We start from the raw sequence: 13840 nt of genomic DNA, 5'->3' as shown, positions 1-13840 counted from the left end.
GTTACTCCCTTGGTTATTCCCACTTTTCCACTTCCTCATTTAAGGAGGGAACTTGAGACTCAAGTCCCAGTACAGAAATCAATAATCAGTTCTATAAAAAGAAATCATGACCTTGATGGTGGGAAAATGTCTTAACATTTCAAAACCAGTAGAAGATACATGGCCAGCCACTCAGAAAGATAAGGGAAGCAATTAGTCAACAATCGCACCTGCTTCTGAGAACAGTGACAGTTATTCACTGAAGTCCTGTGGGCCCTGTTCCCACCAAAATGAAAAGGGAGTGGTTTTAGATGTGCATGTACCCCGGTGATTAACGGTTGTCCTTTTCTAGTAATTTCTACCTCTACAAATAACTATAAGACAAAAATTGCATTAAATATTTTCAGGCCACACTTAAAAATATTTACTTTACAATTTTGTACTCCATTTTTCCTCTAAAGATTTCCAATTCTCAAAATGAATCTCTTATCTAAAATTGGTATTTTTCCTTTCATAAATAAAATTTAAATGCAGGTTAACAGCACTATGGCCAACGCCGACTTTCTCTTTAAAAAGTATTGGAATAGCACTGGTAATAACATTAAAAAATCCTAACAGCACAATCCTTATATTGAGTATTAATCTAATTGTTTTCAGTTAATCTTTTAAAAATTACATTAAATAGTTTTACTAAATGGATTCTATTCATCCATACTTTTGTGACAAAAGTATCATGGCTATCTTTTCTATGGGGTTTATGTTTAAAGACTTTAGTTTATGTGCATTTTAAGGCTCCCAAGCCCCTTTATTATAAAGTTTAAGCACATTCTTTTCCTAAATAACTTTGGTAACCTTCTTAAGAATAGGAACTATCTCCAATTCAGTTGCTTCCCCAGAAAGTTAAATCCTAACATTTGTTTTATTTCCTCCTCCCATCCTTCCTTCTTTAATCTCAAAAGGCTAATTTTTCCAGAGAACAATTTAAGTCTTAATCATTTTAATTTAGTTTCCAACATCACTGTATGTACATTAACCCAAGAACCATTGAATCAATAATTTCATTAATAAATAATTTAAGATTCTGAACTTCAATTGTAATAAAGCAAATTCAGTAGTAAAAATCCAAAAGAACACCTGGATTCAGCCTGTCAACACCACATTGAAATGTTTTCTGAGCTATATCAGGACAGTTAAAATGACTGTAACAGCTGCAAGTTCCCTGAGGTTGCAAAATAGATACTTGGGAAAGGTTATTTGAATCACCTTTCAAAATAACCTACAGCACAGGAGTAGCATGCAAAGCAAAAACTTTCAGGCTACTGTTCACATTATCTAAAATATACCATCTCGGGCCGGGCGTGGTGGCTCACGCCTGTAATCCCAGCACTTTGGGAGGCCGAGGCGGGCGGATCACGAGGTCAGCAGATCGAGACCATCCTGGCTAACACGGTGAAACCCCGTCTCTACTAAAAATACAAAAAATTAGCCGGGCGAGGTGGCGGGCGCCCGTAGTTCCAGCTACTAGGGAGGCTGAGGCAGGAGAATGGCGTGAACCCCGGGGGGCGGAGCCTGCAGTGAGCCGAGATTGTGCCACTGCACTCCAACCTGGGCGACAGTGAGACTCCATCTCAAAAAAAAAAAAAAAAATACCATCTCTCAGAACTTAGTAGTTTATGGGTCAACTTAACTCTTCTCATTTCCCCATTTTGTCAAATGTATTGAGCGTATTTAAAGGTCCTGTTCCAGTATTAATCCCCAAAGAGAGGGAGGGAAACTCTCTATGGACAAGACACAGAATAAAAACATCCCAAAATACATCTTGTCAACATAAATTATTTTGTTTGAGCCCCAGAAATGTTTCTGCTGTTCAGGCACTCTGATCCAAGTTTCCCCTATAACTGGGTAAGTTACACTTCACTTCCTCTCCTAAACTTGCTTCTTATAAATTACATTATACTTCACAGACATATGTTTGTGTACTGAGTACAATACAAGATAAACAGTCAAGAATCCAAATCATTCTATTTGAAGCTGCTGGTGGCCTTTTAAAATGTACTGTCTATCCACTAATTGTCCAATAATGGCATCCTTTCACAAAACACAGTAACATTACGATCTTTAAAAACCACACAGTGAAAGTAAATATTTCATACTACATATTAACGTGAAATAAAAATGGTGAAATAACTCTATAATGCCATGTCAAGAAATTATTCTTTACTCACTAGCTCAGCTCAACATGGATTCACCTTCCTTTTCTTCCCAATTAAAGAATGCAAAATTCAATCTTTCTCGTCCTCTTCCTCCAAATGTTTACTGAGATGAGGGACAATATGTCACCTCCCAATTATACCAAAATGCAGCACAGCCAATCTTCGAACAAGCATTTGCAGAGACGTGTGCACATCATACAAACACTATCCAGGATCAAGCTCCTAGAAGAATCAACGTGGGTAAAAAATGCTTGATTGGTATTAAGTTTTCATATTACCACCACAAATTTTAAAGATACAAAGTAAGCGTCAGAAGAATGGAGTAGGATTAAGACTTCTGAACAAAGGTAAAACTTTTATAATAGAAAACTGGTAGAAACAGTGAAGGAACCATGGTAGTGTGACTTGAGAAAGGTGCTTAGTCCTTGGTTAGATAACTCTGGAGAAGCCTTGACCGGGCTGAGAATTTCAGACCAATTCAAATGCAATAAAAGCTCTTAGGAATTTCAAAGCAGAGTAGTGGTAAGAGAGCAACTCTTTGCTCACTGAGAAAAAGAGCAAATATTGCCATATTTATGGGCCTCCCCTGATCTACTGAGCAAGCAGCTCCGTAATTACCAAAAAGCTTAACAAAAATTTTCTTTCAACTTACTAAATCATAGTCAACAGATAACGAGTTTAACTAAATTCTACCTGTTGATGACCTCCAAATGAAGATCCAATCTAAGAAAACAATTGAGAATATAGCCTGTGACTTATAAAGTACTTTTCACCCAGAAAGACCCAATTTGCATAATTTAAACTAATCACCAAAGGAAACTTGTTTGTAACCACACATGTGGAATGAAAATAATGTCACTAGAATCTATTGTTTCTCCATCATATCCTTCTCTATTTGCTGACAAATCCTGCTGGTGACTCATATCCTTCTGCACTAACCAGTCACTCCATTCCCTAATGAAAGGCTTTTCACCAATAATGGAAAATACAATACACAACAATTTGTTCTGCTACTAAAAACAACAAATATCAACATTTGTATATAAATCCAATTTACAAATACTGTGGTGATACAACCTAGTGAATGTTTCCTGTAAAACGGTGGGGAAAATAAAAAGTTGGTCAAATTTAAACAAAAACTAAAGGACAACTGGAAGAAAACAGACCTGATTGTGAATTTGAATTCCTGTCAAACAATACATTAGTTAACAGCCAACATATCTCGCCACTGCAGAAATAAAAATATAAAGTAATTTATCTGATCTGCTAAAACAAATATATCATGTGTACATTTTATGCCAAAAGAATTAATGTCTTGAGAAGACTAAAAGTTCAAATAAAAAATACTATGAGAGGAATTAAATACACCACTTCTCTAAAGGTAAAGACTGTTCTAAATGTTCAAAATATTTTTTCAAACCAGGCTCAACTAGCAAAGAAAGGGTCACAAAAAAGCCTAATCTTAAAATTCTCAAGAATTTAAAAAGCCAACATTGTGTAAGGTAAATTTATATTCAAATGATGAAATTTAGTTTAGGCCACTTAAAATGAAGTGGATGCTGTGTTAACATAATCTGTGGGCAAGAAAATCAGTATAGGCAAACAAAAACCGTCTATATTCAAGTCACATAAAAAATATCTGTATAATCTGTCAACTCCTCACAGTCATTTTTCTGGGAAAGATTTCTGTGTCCTGTAAATCTACACTGACTGAACAAACAGTGCAGGAAACGAGTCATTCTCTCACCTAAGTCCTGGTAACTCCACAATGGGGAACTGTGGAAAGCAGACAGCCAGCATTGCTGTGCGGCTTCTTTCATGGAGGTGCTAGGGTAGTGACAGTTTCTGGTTGAGCCTAGACCTCTACCACTCCAAAGAGCAAAAAGATTTTCACACAATATGCACCTCAGCTCTACACTAAGCAACCTAAAAGGCTTCAAGTGCCAAGACAGTGGCCAGGGAGTCAAGGGAGCCCATAGAATGAGGTTCAGCCAATAAAACAAAGGATAATGAGAGAAAGCTAACTGACACCTCTATACGTAGTTAATAGTTCAAAAGATGAAAATGGTGAAAAGATTTTTTCTTTTTTTTTTTGAGACAGAGTCTCCCTCTGTCTCCCAGGCTAGACTGTAGTGGCATAGTCTCGGCTCACTTCAGCCTTGACCTCCCAGGCTCCAGTGATCCTTCCACTTCAGCCTCCTGAGTAGCTGGAACTACAGGTTCATACCACTATGCCTGGCTAGTTTTTGTATTTTTTGTAGAGATGGTGTCTCTATGTTGCCCAGGCTGGTCTCGAACTCCTGGCCTCAAGTGATCCTCCCGTGTCTGCCTCCCAGAATGAGCCACTGTGCCTAGCCAAGACTTTTCTAATATTTCACAGATTAAGAGACTCAAATCACCATCTCCCAAAGTAATTATAACTGGTGGTATCCACTGTTCAACAGAGATTTAAGTACTTTAAGCCCCTAAAAGGAAAAAAAAAATTATTCACTATCTATTTATTGATAATCTTTAACTTAGATTCTAAAACCTGGGATTTAATAATCAAATCCCAGTACTTTGGGAGGCTGAGGCCAGCAACTCACGCCTGAGCTCAGGGGTTCGGGACCAGCCTGGGCAACATAGCGAAACCCTGTCTCTACTAAAAATACAAAAATTAGCTGGGCGTGGTGGCGCACGCCTATAATACCAGCTGAGGCAGGACAATCGCTTAAACCTAGGAGGTGGAGGCTGCAGTGAGCTGAGGTTGCACCACTGCACTCCAGCCTGGGCAACAGAGTAAGACTCTGTCTGGAAGAAAAGAAAACAAAAAACAAAACCCAACAACAATCAATCTATAAATAAATTTCCTTATCTGTAAAGCTAAAAGAATACTACTTACAGGATTATTGAGTTTCAAATGAGACAATACATGATTTGGCGTAAGAAAGGAATGTGGAAACCTAAACCCTGAAAGGGTAATATTGAACTTTACCAGTACCCCAAGATCTCTACCATCACCCTATTCAATAAACATAACTAAGTCCACCATGTTAAAACTATGGATCCTGGGCCGCGCGGTGGCTCATGCCTGTAATCCCTGCACTTTGGGAGGCCGAGGCAGGTAGATCACCTCAAGTCAGGAGTTCAAGACCAGCCTGGCCAACATTATGAAACCTCATCTCCACTAAAAATACAAAAAATTAGCTGGGCATGGTGGCGTGTGCCGGTAATCCAGCTACTCAGGAGGCTGAGGCAGGAGAATCGCTTGAACCCAGGAGGCACAGGCTGCAGTGAGCCAAGATTGCACCACTGCACTCCAGCCTGGGCAACAAGGGCAAAACTCCGTCTTAAAAAAAACCAAAACAAAAAAAACTATGGATCCTGATTCTTACGCAAAATTTTAAAGATCCCATCTTCTATTCAACAAATATAGTTGATGGAATAGCACCCAAATAAATCAACCAAACTTAGTTTCAGAAAAACTTAAGCTTCATTCTTCCAAGACCAAGAGCAACAGCTAAAAATGTATGCACCTGCTCCTCTCCATCTTATTTGTAAATACATTCGTTTTCTAGGCTTCAGTGGTTACCAACCCCCACATTACAACAAAAAGGAAAAAGTATAGTCAAATCCTGTAAAATAAATCCCTACTAAATTTCAACTTTGTGTCTGAAAATTGTAAAGTGTTCCTTAATTACTGCATAAGGAAATACTACCTTTATAGGACAAAATGAATAAAAAGTTAATTCTAAAGAAAAATAAATCCAATTTACCTTGTTTGAAACTTTTTTCAAGTCAACTATATATGGGGCTCTCATACTGTTTTTTAAAGCTATACACAAAAGTATTCAAACATTTACTCTTCCTAGTGCTACAAAGTTCAATGATGTTGTAAATGGTTTCTGCCTATAAATTTGGTTCGTTCAAATTAAATTTTACTTGACTGACTCACAGAGGGAGTGGCCTGACTTTTGCTGTTCTGAGTCAGAAAATACCCCGTTCAGCAGTTCAAAACTATTTTTCATCTATAAAGGTGTTCTAAAATGCCAGCCTTTTCCAGCTACAAAATCTGTTGCCTTAGTAGAAAGATCTTAGTGGTAATAATACTTTGAATCTGTAGTTCAATTTATAATTAACAAAGTGCTTTCACGTGTATTTTCTCACTTCTTCTGATTTAAGTGTCCCACACAGCTCAACAGAGAAACTTTGATACAGTGGTTAAGTTCTAGTTCACTCTTGGCCCCAATAAATATACTCTCCTCTTTTTCCAAAAAATAAAAAACATAAGACGCTGCTGCATTTCTTTAATCAGACTTCCCTCACGCAGACATATCCCAGGTGCCTCATAAAAACTGTCTCAAAGCACACACCCCGGGGCCCCAAGAGAGTTTCAAGGCAGCATCTCCTCCCACATAAAAGCCTAGCTTAGGCCCCAAAGAGCCTCCAGTCAGCATCTCCTAAATGATCCCCTTGCCTCCAGCCTTCTCCATTAGTTTCAACAGCTCTCCTAAGTACAAGCTGCTAGGCCATCATGTTGATGAGAAACCTCAATATAAGAGGAGCTACTGAGAGAGTAGTATGACGTATTGGAAAAATCAAGGGCTTTAGAGTCAAAGACCTGGATTTTTAATCCAGCACTAATTATTATCTGTGTGACCTGGGACAAGTTACTTAACCTTTTGAGTTTCTGTATCTCTTCTTCTCACCACTGTAAATCCATGGGAGCTCATCGCTGTATCCCTAGTGCCTGGCAAATAGAAGTGATTCAAAATAAGCTAAATGGATGCAAATGAAGATACCACCTTTCTTGTAGTTGTGAGAATTAAATGAATATAAAAAGCACCTGTAGCACAGGAGAAAATTAATACTAATTAATTCCTTCCCTCACTGAATAGTAACAATACTATTTACTATTTCTTTCTTCTTATTTTTTTTGAGAGAGGGTCTCACTGGCTCACTGCAGCCTTGACTTCCTGGACTCACAAGATCCTCTCACCTCAGCCTCCGGGATAGCTGGAACTACAGGCACACACTACCACGCCTAACTTTTGTATTTTCTGTAGAAATGGAGTCACCATGTTACCCAGGCTGGTCTCGAACTCCTGGGCTCAAGCGATCCTCCTGCCTCAGCCTCCCAAAGTGCTAGGATTACAGGTATGAGCCAGCTTGCCCAGCCGAAAAATATAATTTCTAACTTTTAATTACACATCAGTGATTTTGCCTGTAATTCTATTATGTTCACTATCAAAAGGACCACCCTCACGCCTGTTAATCCCAGCACTTTGGGAGGCCAAGGCAGGTGGATCACTGGAGGTCAGGAGTTCGAGACCAGCCTGGCCAACATGGTGAAACCCCATCTCTACTAAAAATATGAAAATTAGCCGGGTGTGGTGGCACACACTTGTATTCTCAGCTACTTGGGAGGCTGAGGCGGGAAGATCATTTGAACCTGGGAAGCCTGGGCAACAAACAGAGCGAGACTCCATCTCAAAAACAAACAAACAAAAAAACAAAAGGACCATACTACTCTTTGCTTATACTGAAAGACTACCAACTTCTATCGCTTCTCGGCCTTTTGGCTAAGATCAAGTGAAAGACTACCAACTTCTAGGAGACATTATTTTTAAGATAACATCATTTTTAAGATTATATCAATGTGTAAAATCCCTATCAAGGTACTACTCTTCAAGAATCCCTACTTTTACAACACAAGAATGGGAAAAGTCCATGACAATAATTAGTCCATTCATTATGAAACTTAAAAATGCCAAGATCAGAATACCAGCAAAAAACTTCTCACCATCTTCACCAATACAATGGTGTGCTGGCAAGTGATTCTGAAGCCCCGATAATGTGTCATTCTGTATCCTTAATCTCCTTTTGCACACTCAGCAAGGCATAACTTCACTCACTTCCCTCTGAAACTACTCTCTATTACAGAGCATGACAGCAAGTACCATATTCCAATTCAGCAGTGGTTGTAGTTTGGTGACTCCGGACAGACAAACATTTGCTGAATGCCTACAGTGACACTAGAATTGCTAGTCACTGCTAATTTCTTGACAAATTCCAGGAAATAAAAAACCAGACTACAGTTCAATTGACCTAACAATAAAATACTCTTCACCTGAAAAACTAGCAGTACTTTACAAAAGTTTATGCTCCTGAACACTCTACAGGCCAGAGTGTAGGATTTTGGGCAACAGACAAACTTCTTTTCGTTAGCTCTCAGGGGCCCCAGACTAGGATAGGATAGCATCATTGACAAATTTGAAAATTTACTTTGAAGTCATGAATCGTGGGAGAAAAAAAATGCATAGAACAACAACAAAAAAACACATCACATCCTTTCTGGGGGGAAAAAATTAAAATCCCAGAGCCAGAAGATCATAGTGCCGCTGGAAGAGACTTATACCCCCTTTCCTCATACTTGAACCTGAAGACCCAGGGACAAGATGCTCCCGGAAAGAACTCCCCAACCCAACACACCAGGGTTCACTATCGCCACACACAAAGACCAAGGGGAAGGGCCTCCAGGATGCCTGCTCACACACTGGACACACGCCGGCACACCCTGCCACACTCCCGCCTCTGCCACGCACCTTCTCACCGACACACACCATGTTCTCCCCCCACACTCACCCGCTCTTTACCACACTCTCAACTCTCTCCTCCCCCATTTACTCACTCATTCTACCACCACCCCTCATGCCCACACGCTCCCCACACACCCATACCCTCCCCTGCCCTCACCCACATTCCCCCAACATCGACACTGCCTCCCGACGCGCTCCCACTCCCCCCACCTCCTCGCACGGACACTCAGCCCTGTCCCCCACTCACACGCCCTCCCTTCACCAACTCACTCTCCCCCACGCTCGCACAGCTCTCTCCCTTCCACACACACGAGCCCGCCCCTCGCTCACCCACCCTCGCTCCCCCGCCCCGGCCCGGCCCGGCCCTCCTTCCGGGGACGTGTCTCCGGCCTGCACTAATGGCTGCGGCGCCTCCCGCCCTCCCCTTCCCCGAGGCCCCCGGCGCCGGCGCGGGGGCCGCCCGGGAGGGGCGCACTCACGCTGGCGAGCTGGGGACTGGGCATTGAAGTCCGGCGGTGGCGGGAGCGAGGAGGCGCCTCTCTCCTCAGTCACCTCGGCGGCGGCGGCGGCGGCGGTAGCGGTGGCGGCGGCGGCGACGACTCCCCCCCAGCCTCGGCGCGCGACACCCGGCCCGGCCCGGCGGCGGCGGCGGCGGCGCGTCTCCACGAGTCCGTCTTGCTGCTGCTGCTGCGGCCGCCGCTGCGTCTCCTGCTGCCGCCGCTGCCTCCGCTGCCTCCGCTGCCGCCGCTGCCCTGTGGCGTCGCCTCGCGCCGTGCCCGGCCGCCGCTGCCGCTCCAGCCGCTCCCGGACAGACGACGGTTACAGCCCGGCCGATCGCGCCGCCGCCACCACCGCTGCGCGCGCAGCCGGAACCAGCTCCCGCCGCCGCCCCTCAGGGGGCGCTGCGGGGCGCGGCGCGCGGGGCCACCAGCCCGCCCTCCGCGTTCGCTGACTGGCTGGCTGGCCGGCTCGCGGGCAGTTGGGCCCGCCCACCTGCCCCGCGGGGCGCTGACCCACTGCCCTGGGCGCCTCCCCCGCTCCTCCTCCTCGTGGTTCGTTCCGCTCCGCACTCCCGGCTACGGAAGGCGAGTCCATGTGATCGGGGAGGGAAGGCAGAACGTGGCCTGGGGATTCGCTCGCCCACGCTGCGCCCCGCCCATCCGCACCTGGGCTGGGTTGAGGGCCTGCAGCCGAGGTGTGACCTGCAAGGTCGAAGGGTTCTTTCTCGCTCCTAGGCCCTCAGGCCTGGGGTCAGATTCTGATGGAACGGGGTGGCCGCCACGTCCTGGGCTTGGGGATTTCCAACTCAGAAGTGGGAACCTGGGCAGCTCAGTTCTCGGCTGCCCTTCCTGAGGCCCCAAATGAATGGCGTGTGCATCTTCGTCGAAGATACTAATACGCCACCCCCAGCTCTGCCCACAAGACACACACCCACCCTAAGAACTGTCCCTGACAAGCCAAAATTCAGACTCAGGATGTAGGATCTTGGGCAAGTGATTCCAAGTATTATCAACTATTAAATGGAAATAATAATCAGCTACCTCATGGGCTCTTTCACGTATCGATAACAACGTATGAAAACGCTTGAGAAGGGCCAGGCGCGGTGGCTCATGCCTGTAATCCCAGCACTTTGGGAGGCCGAGGAGGGTAGATCACAAGGTCAGGAGTTCGAGACCAGCCTGGCCAACATAGTGAAACCCTGTGTCTGCTAAAAATACAAAAATTAGCTGGGCATGGTGGCGCCCGCCCGGAAGGAGGGCCGTAATCCCAGCTACTCGGGAGGTTGAGGCAGGAGACTCACTTGAACCCGGGAGGCGGAGTTTGCAGTGAGCCGAGATCGTGCCACTGCACTCCAACCTGGGCGACAGAGTGAGACTCCGTCTCAAAAAAAAAAAGAAAAAGAAAAAAGAAAGAAAAAGAAAACGCTTGAGTTGAGAAAGTGAGAAAGAAGAGACCCTGAATTTCAAGCTTTCCGACTTAATGTCACCTTTAACGACGCAGATTATCGTAGAGATTCTCAAGTGGAAAGGTTTTTGCCTCTTGCATTTGGAAGCTAGCCAGAAATTCTTTGCCAGATCATGCGTCCTGAGTTTTGGTTTGGAAAATGTGGTCACTAGCGAGCTAGGAGGCTGGTTTGGGCCACGACCAGATGGCAAAGTGCGGCATTGGAGGCTGGCTTGGGAGGGAGATGTCTCCCCCTGGGAATTGCGGGTTGGGGAGGGTCTGTTCTTTCTGTCCACCCCTGGGAAGTCTTGCCTGCCCAGAACTGGCGCCTATATAGGAAGAAATGAAGATGCTCCCGTGGGTGCTTCTCCCCCACCTCGCCACCACATCCATGCTCATCCAGCCCTGCGGGGAGAAGCAGTGATCTGTCGTCATTAGACCTTCCCCACAAGGTAGACTTGGGGCATTGCTTCTGACCAGAAGGCTTCCATTAGCGCTTAGCAGTAAAAAGAAAGGTCTTATGACTCAGCCGCATCAAGCCACAGCACAGAGTCCAGGATGTTCACCACCAGGTGGCCCAGGAGGGGGTATTCTAGGGCAAGGCTGGCTAGCAGGGCTGTGTGGGAGTTGAGAGAGGCCTTGAGGAGCAAGAGGGGCTGCAGATCAGTAGCAAGGCCCTTAGGTGAGGAGCACAGACTGGGCTCACTTGCATTCTGTCTGCCTCCAGCAAGCAGTATTTTCTACTTCCTGGAAACATACACTGATTTGAAAGAAAGAGCTACCACCTCTGCAAAACTTTTGCTGCGTCTGTGAGTTATTGATTCTTCCGATAAAGTTGCAAAACACCTTGTGCAATACTCTACCATAGTACTTAACATGGTATTGTAATTGCCTGTTATCAGATTCTCCCCTGCTTAGATGGATCTATTTGGGGCAATCTAGCAGATTGTTTGCTTGTTTGTTTTCATCTAGTAGATTGTCTGACCAAGTGAATGACCCTTCCCTCCACCTAGCTCTCCTTCTGGCCCTGAAATAAAATAATGTAATAGCAACATTAACAACATAAGGATAAGAATAGTGGCTCCAATAGTAGTTACCTTTACCGCCCCCCCCCTTTTTTTTTTTGAGACAGAGTCTCGCTCTGTCACCCAGGCTGGAGTGCAGTGGCGTGATCTCAGCTCACTGCAAGGTCCACCTCCTGGGTTTACACCATTCTCCTGGCTTAGCCTCCTGAGTAGCTGTGACTACAGGCGCCCACCACCACGCCCAGCTAATTTTTTGTATTTTTAGTAGAGCTGGGGTTTCACTGTGTTAGCCAGGATGGTCTCGATCTCCTGACCTCATGATCTGCCCGCCTCGGCCTCCAGAAGTGCTGGGATTACAGGCATGAGCCACTGCGCCTGGCCATTTTTTTTTTTTTTAAGACAGGGTCTCACTTTGTCACCCCAGAGGGAATGCAGTAGTGCAAACATGGCTCACTGCAGCCTCAACCTCCTAGGCTCAAGCAATCCTCCCACCTCAGCCTCCCAAGTAGGTGGGTGGGACCATGGGCCCATGCCACCATGCCCAGCTAATTATTTTTTTTTATTTTTGTAGAGATGGAGGTCTTGCCATGTTGCCTAGGCTGGTCTTGAACTCCTGGGCTCAAGCAACCTTCCCACTTTGGCCTCCCAGTGTTGGGATTATAGGCATGAACCACTGCACCCAGCCATAGTTACCTTTTATTAAGCATCTACTCTTTTTCAAGTCCTGATTGAAACATTTTAAAATGTTATCAAGGCCCGGCACAGTGGCTCATGCCTGTAATCCCAACACTTTGGGAGGTCGAGGCGGGTGGATCACCTGAGGTCAGGAGTTTGACACCAGCCTGGCCAACATGGTGAAACCCTATCTCTACTAAAAATACAAAAATTAGCCGAGAGTGGTGGTAGGCATCTATAATCCCAGGTACTCAGGAGGCTAAGGCAGGAGAATCACTTGAACCCAGAAGGCGGAGGTTGCAGTAAGCCAAGATCGCGCCACTTCACTCTAGCCTGGGCAACAAGAGCAAAACTCCATCTCAAAATAAATAAATAATAAAATCTATTATCAAGTTTATGATTCAAAATGACCCTATTAAGAAGGTACTATTACCCCCATTAAAAAAGGGAAGTATTATCAACTATTAAATGGAAATAATAATCAGCTACCTCATGGGCTCTTTCATGTATCGATAATAACGTATGAAAACACTTGAGAAAGGCCAGGTGCGGTGGCTCACGCCTGTAATCCCCGCACTTTGGGAGGCCAAGGCAGGCAGATCATGAGGTCAGGAGTTTCAGACCAGCCTGGCCAACATAGTGAAAAGCTGTCTCTACTAAAAATACAAAAATTAGCCGGGCATGGTGGCACATGCCTGTAGTCCCAGCTACTTGGGAGGCTGAGGCAGGAAAATCACTTGAACCTGGGAGGCGGAGGTTGTGGTGAACTGAGATCGCGACACTGCACTCCACCCTGGGCAACAGAGTGAGACTCTGTCTCAGAAAAAAGAAAAAAAAAAGGCCAGTTGCAGTGGCTCACGCCTGTATCTCAGCACTTTGGGAGGCCGAGGCAGGCAGATCACGAGGTCACGAGTTTGAGACCAGCCTGACCAACATGGTGAAACCTTGTTTCCACTAAAAATACAAAAATTAGCCAGGCGTGGTGGCGTGCGCCTGTAATCCCAGCTACTTAGGAGGCTGAGGCAAGAGAATTGCTTGAATCTGGGAGGCGGAGATTGCAGTGAACCGAGCTGAGATCATGCCACTGCACTCCAGCCTGGGCGACAGGGTAAGACCCGTCTCAAAAAAAAAAAAAAAAAAAAAAAAAGAAGGAACCAGAGGCTCAGAGAGACGAAATGACAGAAACAGGATTCACCCCAGGTTTGTATGCCTCTGAAGCCCAAATAATCATGATATTCGTTTCTGACTTCAGTCAATAACTGGTGTCCTCAGAATAAGCTGGAAACCCTTGTGAAATGCTGAAAAAAATATCTGCCTCTGAGAGGGAAAGGTCCTAGACTATGACACCACTGCCACATTCCCTTACCCTCCGGAAAGCAGAGAGATGCTCTCACCCCGACATCCAAATGGCTTCCCACAGAAGGCT

The sequence above is a fragment of the Pan paniscus genome, chromosome 1 (genome assembly GCF_029289425.2).
Source record: "Pan paniscus chromosome 1, NHGRI_mPanPan1-v2.0_pri, whole genome shotgun sequence".
NCBI classification, from domain to species: domain Eukaryota; kingdom Metazoa; phylum Chordata; class Mammalia; order Primates; family Hominidae; genus Pan; species Pan paniscus.
This window is presented reverse-complemented; position numbering follows the sequence as displayed.